Source organism: Oxyura jamaicensis, chromosome 9, assembly GCF_011077185.1.
Source record: "Oxyura jamaicensis isolate SHBP4307 breed ruddy duck chromosome 9, BPBGC_Ojam_1.0, whole genome shotgun sequence".
In the NCBI taxonomy this organism is placed as follows: domain Eukaryota; kingdom Metazoa; phylum Chordata; class Aves; order Anseriformes; family Anatidae; genus Oxyura; species Oxyura jamaicensis.
The window spans coordinates 3,650,628-3,660,428 of record NC_048901.1 but is presented as its reverse complement, the minus strand read 5'-3'; the positions used below and the strand labels follow the sequence as shown (position 1 = coordinate 3,660,428).

The 9,801-nt window shown below is 42.8% G+C and overlaps 1 protein-coding gene across 3 annotated transcripts in view; it reads right to left on the bottom strand.

The window, feature by feature from the left end:
* The window catches only part of IRS1 (insulin receptor substrate 1), a 52,196-nt gene that overhangs the window by 1,473 nt on the left and 40,922 nt on the right, over positions 1-9,801 (bottom strand). The window lies entirely within an intron of this gene.

Here is a 9,801-nt window from a genome sequence, read left to right as displayed (position 1 = left end):
AAGGAAAGAAGGAAAGAAGGAAAGAAGGAAAGAAGGAAAGAAGGAAAAGCTCAAACCACTAGCCTGCTGCTGGCATTTTTAACCACTACAAGATTTGGGACTCCTTGCAGGGCTTCCTGGCCACCCACAAATGCCACGTTTTGCATCCACACGATGGAGCGGGGCTCTCTGTGCCCCTCCGTCTCGCATCCCACTGGGAACCCCAGGGCAGACCCTTCAGCCCCTGGCAGGACGCGGTTCCCCTGCTGGAGGAACCAGGGCTGGAGTCGCACGGGGGGCACCCCACAGCGCCCATCAGCAGCCAGCCCCCTCCCAGCCCTCAGACCGCAGCGTGCACAAGCCCAGACCATCCCTCCTCGCCTGCAGCCATACGCAGCCGGACCCACTGGGGCCTGAGTAACACCCCCGTGAAATGAATACTATTTTTGTTTGAGCTGGGGTTAGAGGACTGATGCCATTTACATTTGGGGAGTTTCACATAGAAACTGATGAAGCAAGACTTAGATTTTACATAAATGTGTGTCTATTTCTGTACTCAATATTAACTATGCTCCTGAAAAGATCTGTAAATAGCGTATTTTCCTCAGTACAAATAAAGGCTTCCCATAGACACGTTGAAGTACAAGACTGAAAAGACCTCCTGTCCTATATTCTTTAATTGCCCAAGAAACAGCATTTACTTTGTGTGGTCCTTCAAGTGAAAGGAAAGCCTATCCTTGCAAGTGATGTGTGGTATGCTGTGAAAACTCCCCAGAGAATTATCTCACAGATCTCTTATTTACTTTCAGCTTTCTTCTGCACTCGTGTTGCGATCTACTGGAATGTTCCTACCAGGGGATCTATATACAGCTTCGCAGAGCCTTGCAGCTTTCAGCTATGCTGCACCTAAAATTAGCCAGTAATGCCATACTGCATTAGTAAAGACTAACGACAAAGAAGAAACGGCTTAAATTAAATTGAGGAGTGATGTGTGCATGGAAGTGTGCGTTTCACACCCAGCTGGGGCCCAGCAGGGCTGCAGGAAGAGGTTGGTGACCAGCAGCAGGGCCCCGGCCTGACCCTGCAGGGACAGGGCAAGGGGACAGGTGCCCACCTCGTTGGGGCTTACTGTATTAAAGGAATTTAAAATATATAAGTAATAATTTGCAGTGTCACGATTAACTATCGCATCTCTTAACTAGCATTCAGGTAATCTCCACTGAAATATACAACCTAGAAAACACAATGGTTTATCCAATTCAATTCCTCACCCTTTCAGTCCATGTAGTCCAAGTGCTACTCACAGGCGAGTGAGCAGCATTGCTGGATTGAGAAGTCAGAAAAGCAAAGGAAGAAAGAATAACACGTCTGTCCGAAAAAGAAAACACTTCCTAGAGGAATTCACTAAGAAAATAGTACTGAGGATAATCACAGTTACAGCAACCCAGCCACTCGCATATTGAAGTCCTGAGCACGTATCAAAGGAATAGAAGAAAACAAAACCCAGCAGGCTGAAACATCTGGGAGCTTGAGACTTGGGGTGACGAAACAGTCGTGCAGGGTATGAACAGGAATGCGCTGTGTTTCATCCAAACTTCAACTGCAGGTGTGACAAGGGCATGGACCCTGTCTTCAACCTTGTTACTGCACCTCCATCCGGTATCTTCAGTACAGCATGGAAACCTACTTGTCACCCCCTCTACAAAATATGTTGGTTGGTGGTGGTGAAGTATCAAGCAGGAAAAAGAAACTCTTGCAAGTTAATTGGGAAGCATTACCAGATCAAAACTCAGCCCCCACCAGTTGTTTTAGTCAGTAATGATATTCCAGTCCACCAGTGTCCGTGATCGTGTAAGAAGAACTAGCATCATTAAGGAGGACTCTTTAGAAGTAGTTTTAAAGAATTCCTATTGCTTTCCAAGGTCTAGAAGTCCATTTAAAAACTCATTGTTTTGGCCTAACCAGAACACCCCCACACCTTTAAAACTTTAATTAAACAAATGAAAAACAATCCAAAGCTATTCCAGTTCTTGGGGTGGTAATGCAGGTGTTTAAAACCTGCTACACATTTTCTACGATTTCAGAAAAACAAGCTGTACTGGAGAAGGAGCAATTTTCTTCTGACGTTGTGAGGGGAAAAAATGAGACTGTATGTTATGGACCCTCTGAGACTACTGATTGCAGTGATTTGCTTTCAGCTCCCCAGTTCCTTTTACGAATCTCCTTCCCAAAACAAGAACTGCGCACCTGAGAACAACAACGCCTGCTACTACCACCATTTGTCTAACTGCCCCAAATGCCCAGGAAGCAGCCCTTCTGAGAGCACTGGGTCACTGGAAACTGCCAACCTGCAGGGCTTTGCTCCAGGGAATTCTCGTTTGTGCACAACTTCTAGCTAAAAGCCCCGTCCTCACTTTCAGAGTACAAATACTCTGTGTTAGACTCAAAGGAATAGTTTTTAATTTTTTGGCATGGTCTTCTCTCCTCAGTGAACGATTACAGTATGTTTCGAGGAGAAAGCACCTTCTACGGCGCTGAAGTCATCAGCTGGATACCCCATTGTTTCTTATCAACAGCCATCAGCATTTCCTTAACAACATATGAAAACAGTGCGGAAGACAAGTGTTTTAATAGAGAGCACGACGACTACAGTGAGCTGAGGTAAGGATCATTAAAACCACTGACATCACTGTTGGCAAGCACAGAGAAGGGAAAACCTGTGTTTAATCTATTTCCTATTCACCACAAGCTTTAGCTGGAGTCCCCAATAATGCACTTTGTGGTTGACTCTACGGAAAAGATTAGTGATGCAAGAAAAATGTACTGAAACAAACAAGTATCTTTAAAAGTTACTCTAAGGTACCTCTGACAAGTAGTCTCTGCTCAACATCTGTTACAACACACACGCAGATAACACTCAGGCACGTTCCAGCTGGCAGCAATTTCAGCTCCAATCTATTAGTCCAGGCAGGATACAACACAACCAACTGGAGTTCCTATTACAGCACAAGGCCCATTCTTAAATCCAGTAACTAAAAATAAGTCGATACCGCATTTTATTTCCATTATGGGGGAGCTGGAGAGGCATACCTGAAGTTGAGATTCTCAACGAGCAGGGTGTCTAGACAATTTACCAATATATCTTTCCTGAAGTTAACTGAATTTTCATACATAAAGTAGGTGCACTGTTAAAATAACCTCACAGTGCAATCCTTACTCCCTCCTCACAATCCACCCTTGTTAAAAGGTACCCAAAGACCAAATGTTTCAACAAATGCAGAAACCCAAGTGATCCTCAAGTAAAAGACTTCAGTCACCAGTTAAAGCTTCTATGTATGGGGCCAGCAGTGCGTCCCACCCCAAAAACACCGATAGAAATGTCCTTCCACGGGGTCATTCCATTGCAAAAGAAGTAAGAACGTGCAGTAGCTGTTGAAGTTCTGTGACCAATGTGGCAAATAAATGCAACTGCTTCATCAGGGATGAACATACTGGGGCAAAGCACAGCTCCCAAACGCCGAGCTGCTCAGTACCCTGTGACGGCCGGACACCCGTGGGACACAATGCTGACAGCAACGTGAAACAGCTCTGAAGGTGTCCCTGAAGGCAACAGAGCCAGGGGAATTAAAAGATCACCCCTGACTGAAGAAACAGGAGATTTTTCTACATCTGCTGCAGGAAGATCACATCCCAGTCCTGCTATCAGCCTTGCTAAACCAAAGATATTCTCCAAAACTGTTCCTGTCCCACCAGCATCTTATTTGAAACAACAAACAAGGAACAAATGCATTTGTTGTTTACTTAGGGTTGTACAATGCATCTTATTCTGTACAGATTAAAGAGGGCTTTAGCACATAATGAACTCATCTACTTAATACAAAAATAAAAAGGTCGTGAACAAAAGGTTGAAATTAAATAGATAGCCATCATGAAAACACACCAGGAGACTTGTGCAGAACTTCACAAACCCCAGTCAGCGCCTGACCTGGGCACCTGTGATCTGCCCAGGTAACAAAGTGTCTTTAGAAGTCTGGCACAGGGTAAACACCTTAAATAGTGCTGAAAAACTCGGTTACAGCTCTTGGTGACTTTTGCATGAGCCATCGTCTAATTATAATGAATTGCCACAAGTCTACTTAAAAGCTGAATTTGTCCATGTCTTTGTGTTCGCCACACTCATGATCCTAAGGAGTGTCTGTTTGCATTTTTCTTGGCATTGCTAACGTGCACACAGATATGGGAAGTATCCCATTCGGATAAATTAAAAACATCAACCAAAACTTAAACTAGCTCAAATAACTCCTTTTCAAAGAGATGCATACATACAGTACAATTTTCCCAATCTCACACAGACCTTGAAAGAGTAAAGGAATGCAAGAAGAAACAATGGTTGCTCTAGTATGTTAATTGCAGTCTGAGTTCTAACAAAAGGAATTCAAAATAGAACTAAACAAGGTAATTACAACGTTGCTATTTAACTTGACAGGCTATAATCTACATTTAATAAGCCTAGACAAGCTTTTCTTCATTGTACCCCAAAATGCCTATTTCAGCTTTCTTGTGAACATCATAAATAGGGAATTACCGATGATTTGGTTTCACCAAGTCCTTTCCTACCTGACCGAGTAATTGGATTTGGTGTTTTCATCCCCTTTTTCTTCTTCATATAGGTAATTATTTACTGATGGAGGCACCTCAAGACAAGTAATAGGTTGTACTGTCTTTCTGCTATGAACTCAGACAAAATTTACACCTATCACGTATAGCACAGGGAAAAAGCCATCCTCCCCACAAGGGGAGAGTCTTCTCCGTTACCCAGGAAGAGATGGCAGGAATAAACAAAGCTATAAGACATAAGATGAACAGAACAACATTCTCACACTTATGAAGCTCATACTCCCATTTCCTGTGTTGTGAGTGTAATGAGAAAACACCAACTAAGCCACTGCCGTTCTTTGGGCGAGCTTCTGCCCAGGAAAGAGCTTGTACATCTAATTTCAGCTATACAGCACGCCAACCTGACTTACACTCACGCAAGACAAAACTAAAGTCTTCACTGAAGTCAGCAAGAAAGGCTGCTGCCACAGGCACGAAAGCAAGGACCAACTGCCAGCGAACACCTAGCACAGGAGAGAGTGACATCATTAGAGGTCGGGTTTGTCCTTTTCCACCTGTAAGGAGCAGGAAAGAAGCCAGCTGTCTGCCCTGGTATGTAGATACTGGAAATAGTAATTCACCACAGAAAAAATGTGTAATGCATCCCCTGCTCTGGTATGCCAAATCAGCAGCAGTTACGAGGTTGAACAAAACTGATCTAATTGAATTTCTGATTAAATATCTGTTCAGTTATGGGGAAAAATGTATTGAGTTTTTGTTTTTCTTAAAAGAAACAAGATACGGCTGGGTTTAAAAAGAAAGACCTTTAATTCTATCAATAGACTCTGTTTAATAAATAAATGCTGCAACTTTCCTTGCTGTGATGCAGCTGAGCATTAAAACAAGAGGACCGCCCAGCAGTTACAAGTTACAAACCAAAGAGATGCAGCCCTAGATCCAGGTTGTGTTTTTTTTTCCTTCTTTCTGATGAAATGGAAAACATGAGAAAAGTATCTCTCATGAAAAAGCACTACACTGTAAGTGGGATTATTATTTTTTGTTCTTTCAGTTTTCTAAGGGCAGAAGGTCTGGATCTTTCCCCTTCCTTTGCTAACAGTCCAGGCTGAGTAATCACCTCAAGGCTGAGCCCAGCTTACCCAGAGAAATTCCTTCTGTTTCAGGACTGAAAATAATGTTACGAGTGCAGTGTTTATGGCTGTATCTGTCAAAGAGAAAACCACTGCTCAGTGTTTATCTTTATTAAAAAATGTAACTATATATCAGCCACGTTAACAAGTAGCATTCAGAAACACATCTTCACTCTGCACTTTGTTTCTCAAAGGAGCTTTCTTAGTGGAGATTTTTTTATTTTACTTATTACTTTTATGGTCATTTGGAATTCAGTAAAACTCAGCAACGCTGGGCACCATTACAACTGCTCCATCCCTATGGGGAAGCAGATGATCAATGCACTTTTAGATGCACTCACACACCCTCAACTTGCTGCCAATTTAAATACACACAGTTAAATTTGACCATCTTGAGTGCATGGAAGCTGTGCTCATACTATATCAAAGAAACTACATCAGCAGTAGAGCTGAGCAACTCCGAACACCCCGTGTAGCTTCCAGAGCATTAGAATACAACTCAGCCACTGAATCGTGTTCGTTATCTTCCTGTGAACTTGTATTTCCCTCGCCTTTCTGCGCCGTGGTCTATTTCCCCATTCCTGCGGCCATCATTGCCACTTCTCCTCCCTGCTTTTCTCACCCTATCTTATTAAAAAAAGTAACAACAAGCCCCTGCATAATTAGTCCCATTTACCTTGAAATTATATTTGTGACACACGCTAAATTGTAAGAGTTCCACCTTAAAGCAAGGTTTTGCACCATTCGGCTTAGCTGGAGCCATTTCCTCCCCATGGACAGTAAGGGGAACAAGACGGAAGAGAAATGGAATTGAAAAGGAAGACATACAGAAGCCCCGTGGGGGATAACCTGGCCAGCTGACCTTCCCTTTGAAATTTTGCCAGTGCAAATTAAGTAGCTAGTCTGCAGCACTTCTGGCAGCAGCGTGGAAAGGAAGTTCGGCAGTGATTTTGGATGAAACACTTCCTCAATTCCCAACAACGGCACATTAAATATCAAAGAGGATAATAATGATAATAAGGAGGTGCTGGAAAACACACTCAAAAACAAGCCAAGAGAGCACAGGAGGGGATTTGCAGAAATGAAATGGGATGAAGTAGATAAAATGTAACAAGAAGTTCAGAAAGCTGAAGTAGATGCAAAGCACAGGTTATTTTGACACCATTTACCGTGACTTAATACAAAAGCTGCAACAGAAATAGCAGCTAAAAACAGAGGTAGTGCTCTGTTAAAAGACAAGGAGAAGGCCTTCGGTAAGAGGCAAAAAGCCGCAGTCAAGTTTGTTATAACTTGAAGCTGCACCAGAAGATTATTTAACCATAGTAATCTGTACTCATCTGAGCTGACCTCCCCAGTGCCTCGTGAGCAGCCGTGCTCGGGAGGCTTGGGACCCCTGCTCCCCCTCCATCAGCTGCTCACCACCCGTGTCTCCAGCCCTAAGATGTTTCCAGCAGTGTTGGTGACAACTGGATCACAAATAGCTGCCGTCTGTGGACTTGATGGCTTCATCTTGCAAGGTGAATGGCACACATGCAACAAACCTGGGCTTCAGGACAGCACGAGGGTGGCCTTCTGGTTAGATCAGGCAGGAGTCGCCAGAGACCTACTTCCTCTCCCACTGCCACACATGGCTGTAATGGTGCATCCATGCAGCATTTTCCCCTTCTCAGAACTTCAAACCTGCTGTTCAGAATCCTTTAATCCTGACAACTGAAATCCAAGGCACCAGCTGATTCTACTCTACTCATACTGCATGGTCTTAAACAAGAACACATACGCACGGGGCAGGGACGAAGTTATCAGTGTTTAAAAAATGACACAGCCTTTGAGATTTTCCTGACTATATATTGCCAAGCATTATTCTACATTAGATCAGATTTGTAAAATTAAGAAAACTCTACATGCAAATAGAATTAACTGGAAAATGCAACAAAATTCCAACATAAGAATGTGGTTTTTTTATTCATAGAACATGAGTTCCACCCTTCCGCTCGCACTGACTTTGTGATATTCTGGGCTGCGACGGGATTAGCCTTAAAAATAATGCCGAAGACTTCAGCGAGGTCTGAGGCAGCTCGTGGCTCAGCCACCCTCTGTACCATTGGAACACTGAAACGGTTGGTTGTATATGGATGAGGCTTTCAAAACAATTGTCATCCAGCTTATTTTCAGAAACCACGGTAACAAGAAAGGAGTAAACAGAGGGTGATGACAGGGCACAAAGGCAACGTAATGGATTCCAAACAAGGGGCTACCTCAAGCCGCAAGTCCATGGGCAGAGGAAGCAGCACCTGACAGGCTCTCCAGGCACCTACTGGGATACAGCTGTGAGTTAAATCCAAAGGACAAACACCGATCAGAGAAATCAAGTAAGTCCTTTACTGCTGTTTCTTTAGAGCTCCGCTCTGTGAAATCCTAAAAGCCTGAATGCCTGCCAATATTGTATTTGAAAGATACGAACGGCTTAAACAGACTAGTCTTCACTTGCTCAGTTGCTATGATTTCAAAAGGGAAACCGATCAACACTCACATTAATAACCTCATTTCAACACCAACCTAGCATTATTAGACTGTACGGTTTCACAAGCAAAAGTCAAAGTAGGTAAAAGTTGTTCTCATCGCAGAATTTGCAGCCAGGCATTTCAATTCAGTAATTCTTTAACTTTTTCAAAGCATGCCAAGGAGAAGATTTCCCCATATAATGGGAGTTGTTCGCAACAGTATCAGCAAGTATCTTGCCAGATGATAGGTACCGTGTTATTGTGACACATAAATCTTCCATCAGTTGTCACATCCAGTATTACGGATAACCCTGCAGAAGCTATTAGCGTAAGTCAATAGAAAATTAAAAGCATAGAGTAATACGGATTAAAGGCTTAGCATGCACACAAAAGGATCTGTACATGATATTACATCTCATTAAAACATCATTAAGATGTCTTGGTTAATCAATGATTAAAAACAGCCACTGAACATTAACCTTGACAAAATATATATAAAGCCACTGTATGACATGGTATGACTACACTGTACAAGCTCATCAAATAGAAAGTTCTCATGTTCTTATAACCTAGGACATGAACTTACACCATCTGCCACCCCGTCTTTTTAACCAAGAGAGGAACTTTTAACTATCTTGGGCTGCTGACAGTCTCAGTGGCTACAAGTACAGTCGATGCTACAGCTAAACCCCACAACAAATAAACTACATTAATCACTCCTTTGTGTTCACTTAATCCGAGATGTTACTCTGTTACATAGAAGAAAACTTCTCCTGAAACAGCAAGAAATTTAATTTTATATTGGTTGAGCATCAATAACAGTTTTAGGAAGGGTTTCATGAAATACTGTCTGGCAAGTGCTAACTGAGACTACGAGTCTCATTCGTTCCAATCGGAGCTGATGATGTAGCACAAGTTCCTTGATGTCCAGAACTAGCCCTACTTTTATCCCTTAGCAAGTCAAAAATTGAAATTTGCTAAAAGAGGCAAGGAGGGTTAGGAATAAGGATAAACTTTGCCATATAAACGTAAAGGTCCTCAAGACAAATTCCTGAGTTTGACATGACCCTATGCTTCCTTTTGGCATCAGGTGTTTTAACAACTGTGTATCCCACTACTGGGATCTTTGTTAACGTTCAGCCGCACCTCAAAAAATCCATTGATTAAAATAGCCTGAAAAGAGCATTTCTAGGCACAAAAACTTTTCCTTCAGGGCAATTGCTGAGCAGATTGCCCAAATGGCAGCTAAACAAGCCAGTTAAGGGGCAAAGACATTCATCTGGAGAGAAGCAGAAATATGGGCAGTTAGCACAGAAACAGAACAGCACGAGCAGCATGGCTGGTCGCCAAAAGAAGAAAGTATGGCCAGCCATAGCCAAGAAACCTCAGCTTGCATCGGTTTCTTTGGTCAGGCTTCCTGAATAAATGGAGCTCGTGCGATTGATAGAACAGAGAGCTGACCACCTAAACCGGACATAAAATTCAACTTCATTTTGGCAAGGACATGAGATCTCAGATATACCAGGTTGCCTGATATTTTGTAAAAATCTCCGGCCGAGTAAAGGACTCCTCTTCTG